At 42.1% G+C, this 9,131-nt stretch overlaps 1 pseudogene; it reads left to right on the top strand.

Moving 5' to 3' along the window:
* Positions 1–3,041: 3,041 nt before the first annotated feature.
* LOC105545462 lies at positions 3,042–3,759 on the top strand (annotated as a pseudogene).
* Positions 3,760–9,131: the final 5,372 nt, after the last annotated feature.

The raw sequence follows: 9,131 nt of genomic DNA, 5'->3' as shown, positions 1-9,131 counted from the left end.
TGCCATTTCTAGGCCAGGAGGAAGAGACTGGAAGTCTGGAGAGTCTTTCTTGTTTTGTCTCAAGGTAAGACAGCATGACTTTCAGATTAGTTATTAAATTCCTCAGAGCCTGTGTTGACTCATCTGAAACTACGGATCATAACTTCACCTAATTATCCTATATGGTTCTTGGGAGGTTTAAATGTTATGAGGGGTAGGGAAGTGCTTCGAAAGGTTAAAAGAACAAGACACTCCCGAGAGAGTAGCAAGAGCTCCCATAATTCACAGAAATTAAAGTGTCTTTGAAAGGAGAGTATTCCATTAAGTACTGTTTAGAACAGAGAAGATCCCATTTCAAAAGGACTTCCTGCTAAATAATTAGAAAAAGGAAAAGAAAAGAGGAAGCAAATGGAAAAGGAACATAGAGAGAGGACGTGACTTGGAGTCAGAGGCATTAGAGTCAAGTCTAAATTCACCTCTTGCTAACCATGATGTTTGGAATAGGTTACTAAGCTGCCATGCATTACATGGAGTGTACAATAGTCACCTCTCAAGGTAATTGGAAGTATGAAATGAGTTCATGTCTGCGAGAGGGACTAGTGCAGAGCCAGGCATATAGGGACTTGGTGAACTCCCAGCCTCAGTGAGGGAAAGGAACCACTGCTTGAAGCCTGCCTGGTCCCACACAGTATAGAGAATTAGGTTTTGCTATGTTCCCATCCATCCATCATCCATCCATTCTTCCAACTTCTATGGAGCATGACTACTTGATGTTGAACTGGGAGAGTGTGTGCATTGTTGTTGAACATTTCCCTGACCTCAGAACCACCATGAGGGAAAAGAGAGCCATGCATGATGTGATTTGAGCAGTACTCCAGGATCCCACTTGCCCCACAATTTTACCTTCTTTAAGCTTTTGAGTCTCTCTTTGGAGAACTTCTCTTTACCACTCTGACTCTTGTGCTCCTGAGGAGGAGGTGGGCCTCCCTGGGCAATTAAGGGCAGCTATGGGCTAGAAGAATGCATGCTACCAAGTGGAGGTGTGCAGGGCACCATGTGCAGCACAGAGGCTGGGGAGGGATGATAGGAACCCTGTCTTTGAGGAAGTTATTACAGTGAGCCAGGAGTTCTGGAATATTTTGTCTCATGCAGTGCTTTAACCTGTCCTTCTCTTTGGCACTTCTCAGCACTGGGACTAGTAATATAATCATATTTTTGCAAAGACATGCCTTCATCTCTCATCATTTTTACTTCCCCAATCTGGGTTCCAGGCATTGACTCAGAGCCCTTCAATCCATACTCTTTCTTGCCTCCAGAAAGCTCTTGCCTACTATTCTGTGGCCACCCTCACTGCCCTACTTGTTCCCCTGATGAGTGAATGCTCCTATGAGAGCACTAACCCTCCTTCAGTGAGGTCTTTCAACCACTTGCCTTTCTTCTGCTCTGGTCTGTAAGTTATGCCAGGGCAAAGATTTGTCTTGGGACTTGCCATATCCTGAGCACCTAAAAAAGTCTGGAATATAGGAGGTGCTCAAATATGTGTCAGTTGACTATCAGCTCTTCTTTCTGGATGGTGAGCCCTTAGATAATGGGGTCAACATCTTCTAATATTTTCAAGCCTCTACTAGACACCTCACAGAACATAGCTTATTGCTAGGTGCTTAGTAAACGCTTGATGAAGAAAAGAATGAGTGAATTCATGTCTTATAAAATGGGCAGATCCCTAGGGATCCCATTCAAGGCTACAGATAACGTGGGATGATGTGCTGAATATTTTCTAGAGCCCCTGCAGATCCATTGTCCACCCTTGCTTACCCTGTTTGGTACTCAGGAAGTTGACCTTTATAAGATGATATTGACAGGTTATTTTGACCTCTGCTTGGGTTCAGTCAATGGGATGTACCAATAGATTATAAGTAGGAAGAAGAGTGAAGTCTAGGTATAGTAGATCCTCATCATTTGCAGATTCTATATTTGCAAATTTGTCTACTCACTAAAATCTATTTGTAATCCCCAAATCAATTTTCATGGCACTTTCATGGTCATTCAGACACGCACAGAGTGGTAAAACATTTTGAGTCACTGGTTGTGCACGTCCCCAGCCGAGGCAAACAAGGTGACATAGACTCTGCCTTCTTGTTTCAGCTCTCATATTGAAAAAAATTTCGGCCATGCACAGTGGCTCATGCCCGCAATCCCAGCACTTTGGGAGGCTAAGGCAGGAGGATCCCTTTAGCTTAGGAGTTCGAGACCAGCCTGGACAACATAGCAAAACCCTATCTCTACAAAAAACACAAAAATTAGCCAGGCGTGATTGCACAGGTCTGTAGTCCCGGCTACTTGGGAGTCTGAGATGGGAGGATGGCTTGAGCCCAGGGAAATCAAGGCTGCAGTGAGCTATAATTGTGCCACTGCACTCCAGCTTGGGTGACAGAGTAAGACCCTGTCTCCAAATGAAAAAAAAAGAAAAAAAATGTCATGGTCCATTTAATGTCATGTTTTCCACATGGTTTTCATTGATGATTTCAATGTTTAAAATGGCCCCCAAGACTGGTCATAAAGTTACTGAAGTGTCCTTAAGCCCAAGAAGGCTGTAATGTGCCTTGCAAAGAAAATACCCTGTATAAGTTTTGTTCAGGTGTGAGTTACAGTGCTGTTGGGTGTGAGTTCAAAATTAATGAATCAACAATATATATTAAATAAAGTGTCCCCAAATCAGAAACACACATAAAGCAAGTTTATGTATTGATTGGCGAAAATGTGACCAGAGACTCACCAGACTTAACCCTGTATTTCCTTTAGGAGCAATGGTTCAGTCTTTGCTAACTCAGTGTTTGCAGTGACTTTATGGAATGTAAATACTGGCACAGGGCTGAGTTGGTCCCTGCACAGGGCTGAGGGTAAGGGTTGTCTTAAAAGTCTCTCCTTCCCTGAGTAGGAGAATAACCACAGTACCAAAGCCAGCAGAGGGTGGCAGAGGTCGGGGCCAAGAAACAAAGTTCTCGGTGCACCCTCTGGTCGTCTTGGCTGCACCTTTGGCCTCGCCACTCCTCCCAAAGGCAATGGCTTCCAAACTCCTGCACATGGTCATCCTCTGGCCGCCCCTCTTGGCCCAGAAGTTTGGCCTCCAGCATCTCTCCAATGGCCATTTCTTGTGGGAGAACACCAAGGCCAACACCGAAGTTAGTGACATGGCAAAACAATACACGGAGAACGGTCTTTCGGTTCCAGACCATGTGATCACATGCCTAATGGTGTCAGAGTTGGAGAACAGGTATGCCTAGCACTGGCTCCCAGATGGTTTTCTGAGGATGTTAGGACAAACCGAAGCCCTGATTTGAAGACAAAAATCTATGAAGTGGATTTAGTGATCAGTTTGAAGATTCCATTCGAAACACTTAAAGATTGTCTCAGCCGATATTGGATTCACCCTCCTTGCAGTAGAGTATATAACCTGGGCTTCAATCCACCTGGTGTACGTGAGATTGATGACATCTCTGGGGAACCGTTAGTCCAGCAGGAGAATGGTAAACTCGAAGCAGTTGCCGCCAGGATAAGACAGTATAAGGTTGTGACAAAGCCAGTCATTTAATTATGCAAGAGCTCAGGCATGCTCCACCATTTTTCTGGGATGGAGACTGATAAAATCTGGCCCTATGCCTACACATTTTTCTTAACAAGATCACACCTATTCAGTCCAAAGAAGAATCAGGAAGATATGGTCACTTGTTCAATTGTGTATATAGTATTGGTGCTATGTCCAAATTAGAAGCTAGCTGAGATAGCTTGCAGCATCTTTCTAGCTTAAACGGTGAACTCCTAGGAAAACTAATGAGTAGAAAGAGCTCATGAAATATCCTTTAAAAAGAAGGGCCACCTGCACATATTTAAAGTATCTCTGCACATGTCTCAATCCCTCCACAAGAAAGCAACTCAGGCTAGATTTCAAACAGCATACAGTCTAAGCTCTAGCTGATTTTTGACAGTTGTGCTGTTTCTATAGTATGCTTTTTACAAGTGACGGTGGTGGTCTCTGGTTCTCCTCATCCCCTCAAAGCCTGTTGAATCACAGCACCAGTAGGCCTGAGAATGCTAACGGCTCTAGCCCAGGCTTTCTCCCAGATTCTCTGGTATGTGCCCTCCTGGTGACAATGAAATTGGCTAATTGCTCTCAGTGGTCTCAAGTGACTATGTCCACGGTTCATCTTTCATAGTAGGAATCATAGTAGGAATCCACAGTTCATCTTTCATAGTAGGAATCCTTTTTATCTTCATCCACACTCCATAGAATCTATCCTTTTCAGACATCCTAGGAGGAAAGGATTTGGCTTCTAATTTTTTTTAGACTATATATTTTTGACATCTATTTTTTCTTAGGTTATTACATTTAAGTTATTAAATAATACAGATAATTACTGCTTTTATCTCTCTCAAATTTTTCTTTCTAAGAATTGAGAGCAAGAAGATTGCTTTGAATCTCTTCATGTACTGGGAACTGAGCTATGGAGAGGGTGTTATTAAACTGCTGGTCTGAACTTTCACGGATTGATGCTTCCCCTTTGTGTTACTGTGAAAAGATTCAACCCCTAAAAGTTTTTTGGCAACCCCCAAAGTCTTTTGGGAATCCTCAAAAAACATGGGAAATATTCACCTACATAAATATTGAAAGATCCTATCTTATGTATAGAAGTAATAAGACCAGGCCGGGTATGGTGGCTCACACCTGTAATCCCAGCACTTTGGGAGGCTGAGGAGGGTGGATCACCTGAGGTCAGGAGTTCTAGACCAGCCTGGGCAACATGGCAAAACCCCATATCTACCAAAAATACGAAAGATTAGCTGGGCATGGTGACGCACGCCTGTAGTCCCAGCTACAGGCTGAGGTACAAGAATTATTTAAACCAGGAGGTGAAGGTTACAGTGAGCAGAAATCACACCACTGCACTCCAGCCTGGGTGACAGAGGGAGACTGTGACTCAACAAAAAGTATAAGACCATATGGAACTACTGACTAATAAATAGTTAAAATTTTTGTTCAAGACAGCAAAATATATTTTGAAAATGCTGCTACCTCTTGATGCTGACAGTGTTTTCCTCCCGTGAGTGACCCAAGCATATTATAAATAATTGGTAAAAGGAATGGAGCTGGTTGGGTGGAGCAAAAGGTTGCACTAGCTATGCATAGACTGAATAGAAGAGCGTTATGATGATGAGAAAGCAAAATCTTTATTTTTTTTTTCTATTCCAAAGATTCACTCTGATTCATCCTGACTAGTACTGACAGTTTATGGAAAATCTCAGCTGTTCTCTTTCTAGCACCTAGATTCAGATATGAGCATGGCCCCTTCTCCTCCTCCAGATCCCCAGGAAAACTTCACCCACAGCAGCTTCTTTCTCCCCACTGGAGAAAGAGTGGGGAGCCCAAACCCCTTTCTTGCATCTAATCACCTGGCCACAATTTAGCTCCCTTTGTTAAAATGACATATAAGCTCCACGTCTAACTGCTTCTTTGGCTCTTCACTTCTTTTCTGTGAAGCCCCCATTTATGTAAAAATATTAACATCCATAAAATGCATGCCTTGTCCTCTGTTCATCTGTCTTTTGTCAGTTCAAAGCCTGACTGGAAGACAGATAGTCTCACCACCCGAGGAGAGTGCTACTCAGTGTGTCCCTATCCAGAAGCAAGGCTACATCTAGAGCGCTTGTTAGAATTGCAAATGTTTGGGCATTCTAGATCTACTAAATCTGAAATTCTGTGGGCAAAGACCTGGTATCTGTTTTCATAAGCCTTCTGTGTGATTCTCACACATGCTTGAGTTTGAGTGCCACTTCCTGGAGAGATGGGCAGGGGGAAGTGGGAGGGGGGGCACGGAGCACTTGCTTAGGACTCTTGCCAGGCTCTCTAACTCCCATCTGCCTGGCTTTCCATGATTTCCTGGTCCTTGTTTCTCCAGGCCAAACCACATTTAGGAACACACACAATCTGGATTGCAGAATTCTTTGAACTTTATCTAGGTGGCTGTTTCTTAACCAACAGATCATAGTTCCTAACAGGACACATATGGCTGTTCTGGAAGATCAACACTGAAACCCCAGGGCATCTCTGAGCACAGCCACAGGGCAAGAAAGAAGTGACATGGTGAAGGGGATCAGGTTATACCACCCCAAAGTATGCCACCTTGGCATATGATTATTTTGGGCTGAAAGCAATGGAGAAATAGCAGTTGTAAGAAGGGCTCTCTGCCCTTTCCTTTTCTGCCTAGAAGCAGGACATAAATTTCCCTTTGTGAAGGTGGCATAAATTTCCACCCCTCTCCTGTACCAGAATGAAGAAAGTGATTTATCACTAGAGACAGAAAGCTGGCACTGAGACGAGTTGGTATAAAGACACCTTACTAAAGCAACCCTTGCTTTCCATTACTTTCCCTATATACTTGCTAGTCACTTTCCTACAATTTTTCACCCCTAGAAGCCCAAACCCCTTTCCTTTGTCCAGTCACCTGGCCACAATTTTTCCCCCTTTGTTAAAATGATCTATAAGCTCCCAAGTCTAACTGCTTCTTTAGGTTTTCTCTTCTTTTCTGTGAAGCTCCCATGTATGCAAAAATGTTAACATCCATAAAATAGATGCCTTTTCCCCTGTTAATCTGTCTTTTGCCAGTTTAATTCTCAGGCCCCAGACACTGAACCTAAGAGGGTAGAGGAAAAGGTTTTTGCCTGTTTGTTTGTTTTCTCCCCTGCAGTGAAAAGAACTAACAGGTGAGATAACCCTGTAGTCAGGAAAGGATTTTTATCTCATTTACAAAAACATGTTTCAGTGTGGTGAATTGAATCCTATCAGTTGCTGTTATTAATTTTTCTATATCTTCCCTGATTTCAAAAGGCATGTTTGAGGCAGATTATTAAAATACAAACAAGGTTAAAAAAAATAGGTAGATATCCTTAGGATTTGTAAGGTGTTCACTTAAAACATTCTTAAAACGATTGGCTGCTTAAACGATTGGCTGCTTTGCTGATATGGCAGTAACCAAAGATTCCAGTATTTGAGGACATAAAAAATGCTGCTGCTATGGCGGGGTACAGTGGTTCACACCTGCAATCCCAGCACTTTCAAAGGCTGAGGCAGCTGGATTACTTGGGCCCAGGAGTTGAAGACCAGCCTGGGCAACATGGCAAAAGACCTTCTCTACCAAAAATACAAAAATTAGCTGGTGGCATACGCCTGTAGTCCCAGCTGTGAGGGAGGCTGAGGAGGGAGATCACCTGAGCCTGGGGAGGTCAAGGCTACAGTGAGCCTTGATCATGCCATTTCACTCCAGCCTGGATGACAGAATGAGACCCTGTCTGAAAAAAACAAAAACAAAAACACAAAACAAAACAAAAAAACACTCCGCTGCTTACCTGTGCCAGAAATAACAACATCTAAAGTGAAGACTTAAGAAAAACGTAATGACTACTTGATTACCCTTAAGATTCGGCATTCTTTATAATGTTTTTGCATTTCAAAAACAGCCTATTTATTGCAGAAATTTACTTAACCTTTTACTTTACTTGAGCATGTATATATGTTGCTTAGATAAAAGCAATGCCCATAAAAATCTGTATAATCTTAGATTTCATTTTTACTTTGAAATGAGAGCTTTTTGTTTATAAGGTCATGAAAAACTAAGTGTTTTTGTTAAAAAATTAGATTTTTTAATGGCAGAAAAAATGACTTGTTGACTCATTATGAAATCAAAATCTCTCCAAGTTTTTAAAAAACTACTTCAAGCCATTCGATAAGTAATATTCCTTTGCAAATCATCTCAGATTTAGTATTAGAGTGTTTTCTCAATTTTTGTGTGTGCTAAAATCAATTTTGTGGGGTGTATGTGTCTGAAAGGGAAAGGTGACTCACAGTCACAGTACCTAGTATTGCAACTTTCAGGCCTTGGTTTTGTAGCTCCAGCTACCACAGACTTAACAGCTAGACTGATTCTGAGTAAGAACAAAAGGGTTTGACCATAGAAGGAAGTTCCTTTAAGATCCTTGTGAAATGGTTTTAATAAGCAGGTTGACTCTTGCCCCTTGGAGAGCACCACCCTGTTAAAGCTGATATGATCACAAACCCTCCCTTACCTCCTCCCACTTCTGTATATTATCTGTGTGCATGTGCTTCTTCTCTCCATCTTTCTTGCATGCTCTTTTCTTTTTCTCTGTCTGACCCAAGAGAAAGAGAAATGTATTGATGAAAAGTCTTTAAATAATGTAATTAATTCATTTATAGTATGTGAGAATAAATCAAAAAAAGGATATTTGTCTGTAAAAAGTAGGTAAACAGAAACAAATCAAAGAAAAGCTATGACAGGAAAATAAAGTATAGCAAAGTGTATGCCATAAGGTGCTGTATGATTGCTAAAGGTGCGCCTCAAATTTGGCTCTGAGCTTCCTAGTAGATAGAGCAAAGAGAAGAACAAATCAATTACAAGATGCACTATGTTCACAAATTGGAAACATCTCATAGGCTTTGCTTGATACCAGCACAGCAAAGAGATGTTGCTCTGAAGGGCCTAAAAGAGGGAACACAGTGTAAGATACTTGGGAATAAGTCAAGGGAGGATGTCAGGGCACGGGTGGTTCCCGGATGGGGAATTGATTTTGGTTGAGGTAACTGATCAAAGCTCTAGAGTTCTCAAAGGATGCAACCTTGTTCCTCATTCATTCTCTATTCTTCACAGTCCTGCCCTATTTCCTCAGAGCCTGCAAGCTAGGACATGGCCAGAAGGCTAGGGCGGAATTACAGGGCGGCTGCCCTTTCAGGTATAGCATTTGGTACCACGGTTCACAATGGCCATGGGTTTCTAACTCTGACTACACATTAGAACCATTTGAGCCATTTTCCAAAATTATACAATTGCCTGGCACCATCCAAATTAACTGAATACTGGGATTGGGCCCAGGATTTTTTTTTTTTTTTTTTGATTTTGATGCTTCATCTAGTTCTTATGTAGAGTGAGAGTAGAGAACCACTGACAGTGAGCATTTTCAGAGGTTTATGAACTTGAAGGTATCTCAGAGTCACATGAGGAATTTGTTAAATATTCAGTGTCCTCAGCGACACGCTCCCTCCCAATTCCCCCAACCACCACAGAAGACCAGGGAATTTTCTATTT

The sequence above is a fragment of the Mandrillus leucophaeus genome, unplaced genomic scaffold (genome assembly GCF_000951045.1).
Source record: "Mandrillus leucophaeus isolate KB7577 unplaced genomic scaffold, Mleu.le_1.0 Scaffold329, whole genome shotgun sequence".
Classification (NCBI taxonomy): Eukaryota; Metazoa; Chordata; class Mammalia; order Primates; family Cercopithecidae; genus Mandrillus; species Mandrillus leucophaeus.
The sequence above is the reverse complement of the archived record's forward strand: the minus strand, read 5'-3'. Positions and strand labels throughout refer to the sequence as shown.